The sequence below is a fragment of the Narcine bancroftii genome, chromosome 3, assembly GCF_036971445.1.
Source record: "Narcine bancroftii isolate sNarBan1 chromosome 3, sNarBan1.hap1, whole genome shotgun sequence".
Lineage (NCBI taxonomy): Eukaryota > Metazoa > Chordata > Chondrichthyes > Torpediniformes > Narcinidae > Narcine > Narcine bancroftii.
This window is the reverse complement of record NC_091471.1, coordinates 203,680,464-203,692,827: the sequence shown is the minus strand read 5'-3', so window position 1 is coordinate 203,692,827 and position 12,364 is coordinate 203,680,464.

Below are 12,364 nucleotides of genomic sequence, written 5' to 3'. Positions count from 1 at the left end.
TTGCATTGCTGTAATAAATGTTCTTTGTTCTCAATATTTGTCTCGAGCAATTTCTTTAAAGGTACATCTATTTCTAACACTTATTTTTAATCTTACTCAAAAATTATGGTCAGTATAAATAGCAGTCATAGCAGTGTAAACATACTTCAAAATGGTGCAAAGCTAATATAAGAATATTTTTTTCCAATAGCAGAATTAATTCTTTTGAGTGTTTACTGAATTTCATATCTCTTGCTACACAAAAGTTTCTTAGATATACAAGCACTGGATTTTCAACACCTTCACAGTCATTTTTTTTTAAATAATACACCACCGGCTGCATTGTAAGCACCGGTTTATAACGTAACATATCTTTCATTTTGTCAAATGCTTTCTTACACATGGCTGTCCAAATAAACTTCTCACTCTTCCTAAGTCAAGTGAAGAGTAAGGTCAACAAAGTTTTTTTTTACAGAATTTTCCATAACCTCCAAAAATCTCCCAATAACCATGAGCATAGAAAATTCAGAAAACATCTGAATTTTAATCTGAACATGCTCCAATTTTCCTTGGCCAACAAGGTAACCAAGATAACTCACTTGAGTTCACTCCAAGTTAAAATTGGCCTTCAAAAATCTACCAGCTTTTCTTTAAAATGACTCTTACAAGAATCTTATTTGTTGTCACATCTTCTCTCAAGAGTTTTAAATTTATTTACCTTAGAGGTTTTTTCATTGTGCTCAGAAAATCTTACTCTAAGATGACTAAACATTGTTGAGAACACTTCATCTCCTGGTTCAAAACTATTGACTTGCTTTCCTATCATTCCAGGCTTCTATTTTGTTTTTAGCCACCTTTATATTCTCTTCAGCTACCTTACAAATTTTTTTCCCAGCGATCTTTAAATTTTGAAACATAATCCAACAAATTCAACTGCACGTCCTCATTAACCCATTGTTCTTTTAACCACTTAAAGGTTTCCTAAACCTCATCTTCAAGTAACAATTCCCTACTTCAAACAAAAGTAAATGAGCACTTTCATCCCAATTCTTTTCATTTTCTTGACAATAAATCCTCATCATAGTTTATAAAGTTGAATGGAACCTCTCCAAATCTCCATGAGATTCAGGGTGATAAAGCAGAAAATGCACTTTGTTTAGCTTCCAATTTATAAACTAACTGTTGAACTCCATACAATTCTTTCCTTGATCCAATTTGATTTCCTTCGGCAGACCAAACAAACTGAAAACTTTTCCTGGAGCCCCACACATAGTTTTTGCTTTAATGTTCCTGAGTGGTATGGCTTCTGTAAACTTGGGAATGGTACACAATGGGCAACAAATACTTATTTCCAGCTTTTGTTTTGGCCATTGGACCAACTCAGTCCACAATTACTTGATTAGAAAAAAAGTTCTCTTAAAAAAACCAGATTTTAAAGGTACCACTGTTTGACCTTCATTAGGTTTCCTTGCAACTCGACAGGCATGGCAAGTCTTGCAAAATCTCTTACCGTCTTTTCTAAAATTAGGCCAGTAAAATTGATTCATTATTTTTTTAGGTAGTTTCCTTTACCCAAAAGTGCCCACCTGAAAGTGTTTTATGAGCCATGTTCAAAGTTTCATCTCTAAAGACTTTAGGAACTACAACCTGGCAAATCACTGCTCATCCCTCATTAGCAATAATCTCACGTAACCTATATTTTCTCATTAATAAACCTCCTTTGAAATAATATCCAACTGACACTTTCTTGACTTCGCCAATGAATGCCTTCTCTCTAATTTCAGCAAGTTCAGTATTTTCACTTTGTTTTTTTTATTAATTTTAATCTAGATTCTGAAAAATCCTTTTTCAACTGCTGTGCACTGTCACTACTAAGTTTAAAATCAGAATTCTGGCATAACAAAGAAATATTTAAAGTGACAGTTGATTCACAGTTTATCTCTTTGATCTCACAATCAGTTTACTTCTGCACCTGACAACTTATTTCTTGTTTTATCTCACAGCCTGTTTCTTTCTGTCTCTACTGGTGCATCTCACAAACTTTTAAATCACTTTGTTGAGTATTTTCTTCACTGGCAAGATTTTTAAACTTTAAATCAGTTTGTTCAACAATCTTGCTGGCAACAGTATCCCTTTCAGCTTCAACCTTAATTGGATACTTTATTGCAGAGACAGCTTTATCTCCTGATATAAAAGATTCAAATTCCTTCTTAACTTTATCAGCAATTCCTTTTCCACTTCTCTGTATCCCACCTCTTTTAATACCAGCATCTGGCACTATTTCCTGTTCTCCCTTTCTCTTCCAAGAAAAAAACAATTAGCTACCACATGTCCAACTCTCTTACAAAATTACAAAATGATCCAAAAGGTTTAGCCCATCTATTTCCTACCTTATTCTGGTACCTTATCTTATCCTTTCAAAAAGGTATTTTGGGCACAAATTTCACATTGTGATAATTGTCTGCAAATGTAGTGGAATTTTGTTCCTTTTGAAAAATTTCACTTGGCTTTAATTTAAACTCTGCATTTCACACATCATAACCAGCTGTATCTTTAACTGAATTATTCAAAATCTTAATTTCTCTCTCAAATCCTTTCTGTTTTCTGGCTTCCTCCACCTCAAATTTCCTTTGTTTCCTGACTTCCTCCTTTAAATTTTTCTAACTCCACCTCAAACTGCCTTTCAGCTTCCTCTAATCTATTTTTTCTCTTTCTTCATCAAACCCCCATTTCTCCCTTTCCAATCTAAGTTTTTCTAACTCCATCCTTGTCAGCTGTAACTGCATCAAGAGATCAACTGTTACAAGATCAAACCACAAAGAAGGCATATCACACAGGGGTAAAGATGAACAATTACTTTATTTACAAAAATTCACCTTCAAACTTTAATTCAAAATTACCCCCCCCCCCCCCCTATAACAATGCCCACTGGTTACTATGCAAATTTCTATAACAGTGTAAAACTAATAAATTCCCCAACCTAAATATAACATATGTTATTAAAGTCTAAGTTATATTTCAAACCAGCCCACAGAAAAACTTAGACGCAAAACAAACACAAAACATACAAGAATCACAAAACTTCGATCTCAACCGAAGCAAAGATCATAAACAAAATTCAGTTTGTTTGGTAAACTGAAGCCAAAAGATCTTTGAGAGAGAGAGCACAAAATTCAAAGTTGTCTTCTTATGTTGCTTGCAGAGAGAGGAACAATGGCTTGGTCCAGATCCTTCTGGCTGCCTTCAGAATGTTCATCCCTTTTAAAATGCCCAACATTCTAAACTGCCTCCCAGACAATGACTCTGCTTGGGCCTCCTTACACTTCACAGCCACACCTAGTGGTGGTTTGTCTTCCAAGTCCAGAAATTTCTAGATAATTTTCTGCACATGCCCAGTCCGTCTCCCACTCTCTCCAGCATTCCACCTTCACCTTGGTTCTCCAAGGCAAACTGTCACTTTCCAACACAAAACCACACAACACATAGGCCAATACACAACACAGAACTCTGTAACACTACTCAAAAAATGTTTTAACTCTCTCTTCAAAAATACACTCTTTTACATAGTTGTCTGCTATAACTTTCTGAATCACAATTTTACCTCCGTAAGTTTCAACTCTTTAGCAATAAGCAACAATTCATCCCTTTTCATCTATTCCATATCTGAAAAGTTTGGTGATTCCAAAAACTTTTTAATACCCATTTGGACAATTTCACTTGGCCAGCACTGAAGTTTTGATTTCAAAACATACTCATCTATTTTTTACAGAACCTGACCAAGTTTAGCAAATTTCACTTGGTCCATATTTAGTTTTGGGCCCTAATGCATTCTCATCTGCAAATTCTGCAGAATCTGACCAAGTTTGCACTTTCATATCTACACAAATTGGCTTTGCTAAACATTTATCAAAACCCTGGTGTTGCTAGTGTTTTTCCACACACACAATAAGCCTTTTAAAATAGCTTGGAAAAACAATTTACTAATACATCACAAAAACTCCAAAGGTTTAATATCCCAAAATTCCAAATGTTTTAGTTCCCAAACTCCAAATATTTAAATCGCAAGGACAACCCCCAATTATGTTACATACTAACAACCCTTTTAATTATGTTTGGGACTAAAGGGGTTTTGTTAGTACTAACACAGAAACCACAAAGACAAATTCAAAATAATAGTTTTTATTAAACTATTAATAACAACATTTCTTACTTAAACCCACTATACGCAAATGTAAAAATGTAAAATTGACTCTGAAAAGTCAATTTTTAAAAGTTTAGCATCATTTTAATCTTGCTTGAAGGTCTTAAATTCTCAGTTCAGAAATCATTGTAAATTCAAGCCTCTTTTACTCACAATTATGTTTTCCACACAAAGAATCTGCTCTCTTCTCAAAGGCAGTGAATGTGACTATTTTCTTCTATAATGAATTCACAAATCCAGACAAAGGTTAAACAAGGTGGCCAATCACAAAAATGGTCCCAGGAGAATTCTGTCCTCTTTTCTCAAGAGAGAGCAAAGTGGTCTTCATTAATTCAACAACCACTGATTCTGTGAACCCCTTCTTCCAGGAGTAACACACAACAAACAGCACCAATTCTGGTTATTTTAACTCAGCCCTGTCTTTCAACCTCCATATGTCACAGGGTTTTGACTTATGTGTATTCCCAGCTGAACTGTTTCAAAACTGAACTCAGAATGTCTGAATTTGGTAATATATTTCTCCAAGTCATGTGACCATCAGATCATCACTGAGGTGAGTCCCAATTCTTGGAAACCACATGACCATCAGTTTTATTTCTACCAAAATTCTGTTCCTTTCTCAAAATCATTCCCTATCCATAACAACCTCTGTCTTCATTTCTGTTCAAGAGGCTGAAGTGGCTTTGATTAAAAGCAGATGGCTTCCTCAGCAGTTCTTGAATAATTAAGACCCACTTGAAATCCATTAGCTCTGTCTGACAAGACAAGTCTGAGAATGAACACTTCTCAGAAAATAATGGTTCTCTATAAAAGTGCTGTGACCCTTCTTACTAAGAAGGCAGATACAATATTTTAACTCTAATTTACTTTAAGAATTTTTATAAAATAAATAAAGTTTAACATTAAAGTAAAGGTCAACATAAATCTGTAAAAATACATCACACCAGATATGCTGGCAAGGGTACACGCTTGAATGAGAGCAAGGTTGATCATTGAACTACAACCCAGTCATCGTCGTCCTCCTGGTAACAGGCGAGTTGCTGAAACTCGATAGAGGAGGAATGCAATGCATCTACATGCAGGCATGACAGTGCATCTGCTACTGTCTTTTCCTTCCCTTTGACATGTTGAATATTGGAAATGAATTGTGATATGTAGTTCAAGTGATGGACTTCACATGGGGAGTACCATTCCAGCTTGGAACAAAGAGTGTACGTCAGAGGCTTGTGATCAGTGTAGATGGTGACTGTGCAGCTCTTGAGTATATGGTGAAAATGTTTGATGGGAAGGTAAACAGCCAGCAGTTTGCAACCAAATATGCTATCCTTGCTCTCAGCAGGTTGGATTCACTTGGATAAAAAGGGCAGGGAGTTGCCAGGTACTATGTATGATCTGTTGAATGGCTCCACCTACTCCGACATCTGATGCATTGACATTGAGACATAGTGGAACATTGTGACAAGGATAAACTAGAGTCGCCAAGTCGCTCATAGGCTGAAAGCACCTCCTCGTTGCATGTGATGGACTGATTGGTCTGATTTCTTCATATTAGAAGGGAATGAGTACACCTCTCCGTGACCACTGTGGTGAGAAATACTGCAATTTAGCTGACTCACAAAAGGGTAAATTGGAAGTTTTGTGAGAAACACTCACTTCGTATCCCCTACACTTTAGAAAAACAAACTAGTTGATTATAAATTTCTGACTTACTGCTGGAACTCCAGTCAAAAAGTACCAACTCCCTAGACTGCAGAGTTGAAGTGAATTAATACCACCCTGTGTCACAAGTTCCCTGGATCACTTGATCTCTATTCCCCCATCAGCTTTCTGCTGATCTGAGCTTTTCAAATCCAACTGCCTGAGTCACCTGACTCCAATTGCCAGGTGCAGCCTTCAGATAAAATCCCTGTTGAAATCTGCTACACTATCAGTCTCCCTGCTATATACATTGATAAAATCATGATTTAACCTGTCCACCATTTCTTTATTTTCCTTTCCACAGTAATGTAATTTCCTTACTGGGATCATTCTGTTTAATCACGTTCACAACCTGTTCTGCCACATCATCATAATAAAACAAACAAAAATGTCAAGTTGTATTTTCCTTGTTCATTTTCCCTCCATTCCAGGGGGAATATATCTTGGAAGACACCATTACATTTGGGTGCTTCAATATCCATTACAAAATGTAGTTAGATTGTACCACCACTTCTCTGGAGAAAGAACCAGAGAGAATTGAAACAATGAATTGAACTACTCCACTCATCAACTATGTCATGCTCTATTTGTGATAAGAGAGACCGCCAACATGGAGATGGAATGCTGTCTTCAAACTGAGCATCCTCACAGTATTGGGTCATGTTGTTGGTCATGGCAAAGTTGCACCTATTCAAGATAAGGTGAATGAAATTTCTGAGTTTCCTATTCCCAATGGCAAGAAAGCAGGGAGAAGGTTTTTAGGAATGGCAAGATATTTTAGGAAGTTTTACAGAAATTTTGTTGAGGTTGCTCAACCTTTTGAAGAAAGAGGAGAAATTTGTGTGGACTAAAGTTTGTCAGACAGCTTTAGAAAATTTAAAGGATATGCTGTACTATTATCCTGTGTTAAAATCTCCTGATTTTGATAAACCTTTTTAGTTAGCAGTGGATGCTAGTGAGGGATCAGCAGGTGTAGTTTTATTGCAAAAACATAATGAGATTGACCATCCAGTTGTCTACTTTTCAAAAAATAATTCAATGTTCATCAAAGGAATTATTCCACTATTGAAAAGGAACTGTTGTCTATCATATTTGCTCTGCAGAATTTTGGTGTATGTCTCAGTACCTCTCAGGAATCAATTGTGATATTTACTGACCACAATCCTCCGGTGTTTTTGAATAAAATGAAGAACAAGAACAGAAGATTGTTAAACTGGAGTTTAATATTGCAAGAATATAATTTGCAGATTATTCATATCAGGGGTTCAAATAATATTATGGCAGATTGTTTGTCAAGATGTTACAATTGATCATGTATAAAAAATGCTCTCAACATTTTTACTTTATTATAACATTTTATTATATTGCAAATTGTTATCTCTTTAGTCATTTTAAAGACAGTTTAGTTATAACTGAACTTTAACTCAAGAGTTAAAATTCCTTTAAAGGGGGAAGATGTGACAATATATAGAAATATTTTTGGGAGATAAATTGGGAAAAGTTACATACAAACACTTTAAATTAGATCTTATTTGAAATACGGGAGACATAGTAGCTTTTCACACCTTTTTGTAGGAGCTATGAAGAGTGCTCAGAGAGATCACTGAAGGATTCTTGTTTACCCAAAAGCAACGAGCAGGCAAGTGCCCTATTGTCTACAAAAGGCTTGCTGCTGTAAGAGAGTCATGTGCTGTCTCAGTCTCAGAGTAGGAGAGAGAGAGAGGAGTCAAGCAAGTTCTCTCAGTGAGTGTGTGACACAGAAAGCTGTAACAAGCAGGAGAAGATGTACCAAGCAGCAAGCTTGTTGGAACTGAAACAGAATCTTCAGAGTGGAAGATGGCTGCACAGCTGGCTGTCTAGAATGTTTCACTTGGTATAAAAGAAACAGAAAGGAACTCTGTGGTAACCTGAAGAAAAAGGTTATCATTTGGAGAACCGTGATGGGGTAAACTATCAGAAAGACATTGAGGTGACTCATGGTGGTACCTCAGTTATGGAAATCCTGGAACAACAAATTTCTCTCTGCAAACCTACAAGAACCTTCCTGAACGGTAAACATTTACCTTTCGAGCACCAAAATCTGGTGAACTTTATACATGTTGAATTCTGTGCACAGTATAAGAGTTGCCTGCAACCAGTGAACTTGGAGGAATGAGAAGTGAGATTGGACTGTGAACCAAAGAACTTTTCTAAATTTACACACACATTACATGCACGTGCGCTTAGAATTAGAAGGGGGTTAAGTTAGGTGAAGTTTAAAATTGAGTTAAGATTCTGTTTTCATGTTTAAAGATAATTAAAAGCAATTTTTGTTTAAGTAACCATTTGTCGTGATGAGTGTCTATTGCTGCTGGGTTTTGGGGTCCCTTGGGCTTGTAACACTATGATCTTACTAAAAGGAGCAGATTATGTGACTCAGAAGTGAGCATACATGAGATCACCTGGCCATTGACAGCAGAAGAACTGCCTTCTACCATAAGATATAACCTTGGCACCGCCAAATGCCTCAATCCTGCTCCTTAGTGTTGTCCGTTCAGCAGGAAAACTAGCCCTGCTTCATCTAGGAATGTAAACAATGAATGTAAAGTCACATTATGGCAATTTTAGAATGGGGAGTTAACTGTCTGGAGGTGGAAACAGAACTATCAGTATGTGCACTCAACTTACCCTTGCTAAACATCCATGAAATCAGATCAAATTTCTTAAATTCATGCTTTACTGCTTGTGAATGATGATAGAAAATTAAGTCACGAGAAATGATTGTTGGAAAAGATTGTTCGTCCTCAGTGATACTAGTACTCAACTAATGAATGCACAAGATAAATCTACAATATTGGCAACCACCTTCCGTTAGAAATTATGTATTTTGACAGATTCCTGAACATTTAAATATTCAATTACTTTGATTCATACTAGTTGTCAAAAAAAGTAGATATGGGATATGGCATAGATTATGCCCCAACAATTACAGACTTGCTGCAGGTGTAGCTACATCAGATTAGCTGAACTGCTTCAGTGCATCTCAACAAAACTCTCATCTCTGGCAACAAAGTGAAACATTTATGAGGAGTTGCCATTCTTGAAAAAGCAGGACACACCCAGTGCAGCATTGAACTATTTATAGCATTTCAGGTTCTTGGTCGAACTGAAGGTCAGCGGCAATCGATAAAAGGTGGCAAAGCAGTTAGTAAGGGGGATTAAAAAGAACATGTAACGAAAGATGAAAGGGAAAACGATCCACTAAAAGTTTCTATCAGGGAAAGAGGCAACACACATTCTTTGAAAGCAGATAAAATACCGTAAAAGAAAATAAGAAAATGGTGATGTTAAGAAATTATGTCATTCACAGTTGTAAAATATATTTTGTCAAATCTCCCAAGGAAATGAGTATTGAATCAGTAATGCTGGCCTGGATCTTGTTTGATCAATTAAAATTATTAAATAGAATTCCCTCTGTTTATTTTCAGTACCTACAATTTTGCTATATTTTATTGAAATAGCGGATCAATATGAAGTTAATGAAACATTTGTGAAGTTGGCAAAAAAATAACTGTTTCCCTTTAACCAATGATATTTATGAATGGGCAGGCACAGAATTAGAGTGCAGTGAGAGACAGAAAAGTAATGCACTTGGAAAAAACTAATTTGATTTAAGATAAAAAAGAAAAAGTTTGTGTTGTATTTATTATTATCTCGAAGCAGATGACTGTGTGAGTGAAATTGAACACTGACTGACCAACAGTTTATTGACATTGTTTAAAGAATTATTATGTAGTGAAAGGAGTACTTAAGCTTATAATTATGACATTAAACTACATCCTATGATTTTAATGAGCAATTTATGTGCAAATTTAGCAAATTATTCAGAGTAATCATGAGGAACAGCAAACGCAAGGGTGAGATGAAGTTTTGTGAAGCAAATGATGAGCGACTTAAATGAACAAATTTTCAATTCACAATCATAATTCTCAATTTGCAAGTTAATAATAGTGTGTCGCGGCAGCTACTGAAGGAAGTGAAATAAAGACTACACAATGTGAGTCGCTTGCTCTTCCAATTATTTATTTTTAAAAAGCCCACGCTGCGCCTTATAAGGCAGCCCATAAGTCCCGCCCATGCATGGGCAGCGATATCGTGACGCCGCCGAGTGCGCGTGTGCGGCCCGTTTCAACACTGGAGAAGATGCACTCGGCGGCGCCATCTTGGCGTGGCTGCTCTGCTGCCACGGCTGTAACGGTGCGGAGCCAGTTCGCCTGCATCTCAATGTGCGCTGCCACACAACCCCCGTCCCCAGAACCGGCTCTAGCATTCTGTTACCCCTGAGTGGAGTGGGCTGGACCTTTGGGTTCGCTGGCACAACCGGCTGGCTGAGGTCGAGATGTGCGGGCTTCAGCCGGCCGGCTGTGAATAGTTCCTCTCTACTCCCAATGTCCAGCATGAAGATTTTGCCTGTGCTGCGTAGGACATTGTACTGGCACTCATAGGGTCATTGGAGGGGGGCGGAATGTGGTCTGCAGTGGATAAAAACAAAGTCTGCAGTTAATAAGTGCTGAGGAATGGATGTGGGCCAGTGCCCGTGGTGTGAGGGTTGGGGGGGTGCAAAGGAGGCTAACTTGTCCCATAGTTTCTGCAACGCTTCTCTCCCCTCGGTACCTGGGTCATGGGTCATTGGGAAGAATTCACCTGGCAGGAGTAATGTGGCGCCGTACACCAATTCCGCGGAGGAGGCCAGCAGGTCCACTTTGGGTGTAGTTTGGATGTCCAGTAGGACCTAGGGGAGCTCGTCCACCCAGCTGGGGCCAGTTAAACAGGCCATGAGAGCTGACTTCAGGTGGCGGTGGAAGCGTTTGACGAGGCCGTTGGATTGCGGGTGATAGGCGGCGGTGTGGTGCAGCTTAATGCCCAGGAGAGTTGCTAGCTGTGTCACAGTGCCAATGTAAACTGTGTCCCTCTGTCAGTGGTAATACAAGCTGGTATCCCAAACTTCGCAATCCAATGCGTGAGCAGTGCCCTGGAGCAGGAATCAGTTGAAGTGTCTTTTAACAGGATGGCTTCTGGCCATCTTGTGGTGCGATCTACCACCATTAGCAAGTACCGAGTGTCCCAAGAGACAGGTAGTGGGCCCACAATGTTGACGTGTATATGCTCGAAGCACATGTCTTGACATGTCGGTGGACCTTGGAGGTCTGACACTGGGTGCAATTGCGAGCCAGTTGGGCAACTTGTTTTCTCAGGCCGTGCCTTGTTTTCTCAGGTGGGCATGTATGTGGTCATGGTGAGATAATGGAGTCCCTGGACTACTCTAATAAAGAGCTAACTGGGCAAGAAGACCGATACCACCAATGACCAGGTGCACACCTAGTCATGCCGCTGCTTCAGTTGGGAGATGAAGAGGCCCCCAATTCCCTTCTCTCTCATCAGGAAGCAAGCACCCTGGGTGGTTTGTCTCACCAATGGATGACTGGCAATGCTTGTGGGTGCTGCCAGAAGGTGTCAATTATGACACCACCTTGTGGGAATGGGTGGTGACTGCGGTCCAGGCTAGGTTTCCCGCCCTCCTAGAATAGGGCTGACACAGCTGGCCACAGTGGCATACTGCAGGCATTGGGAGGTGGGTGGGTTTGTTGCGAGTGGGCAATGATTGTGGGTATCCATGGAGGCACCCACAAGCACCATTTCCGAGTGAGCACAAAGGTGAGTGATGGCTTGGTGGGCTATTTAGTCACCACTGCACACCCTGATCTTAGAGAGGTGGTCTTTCCCCAACTTGATGGCTGTCCGGGAAGCCATTACCCTCCTGGAGGGATTGGAGTTCACAGAGAGCTCCCGCTCGAGTTTCAGAGCTGAGGAGAAGTTTAGCGACATCACCCGACTGATGTCTCACAGAGATATGTGTGCTCTCTTGAGAGAGCATTGCAGGGAGAAGCCCTGTGGGGGGTGGAGCTTCCCATGCACTGCCCACTCCGTCCTGGTCCAGCCTCCCCTCTGGTGCTCCCTCACCGGAGGTGGCCCCTGACTAATCTATTTCTTGAGTTCCACCAACCTTCTCCCCCCCCCCACCCATCCACCCACAGGAGATGACCCTTCAAGTTATTCCTTTTCTTGATGTGAGGGTCTACGAAATGCTCATCAACACAGACTGCTGCGATCCCATCACTCATTTCAGCCAGCATCGTTACAGCAACCAGCAAGAAACAGTTCATGACACTTATTATGGAAAAAACTCTCAGCAAGATGGGCAAAAGCTGTTGCCATAGAAACCCAAACATCAGCGTTGGGCAACTTTTGTTATGTGCATTCCAGGCATAGACTTTGTAATGGACCTTTTATTTTTTTTCTCCTTTTTAATCACCCTGAGCTGTAGTAATGATGCCTTTAAGTGCACTCAGGGAATTTAAGTTAAAATTATAGGTAGATTGTCACAGGTTCAGAGTTACAGTTTATCAGTAGAATGTCATTGATCAAACAATAGTAATAAACTGTATA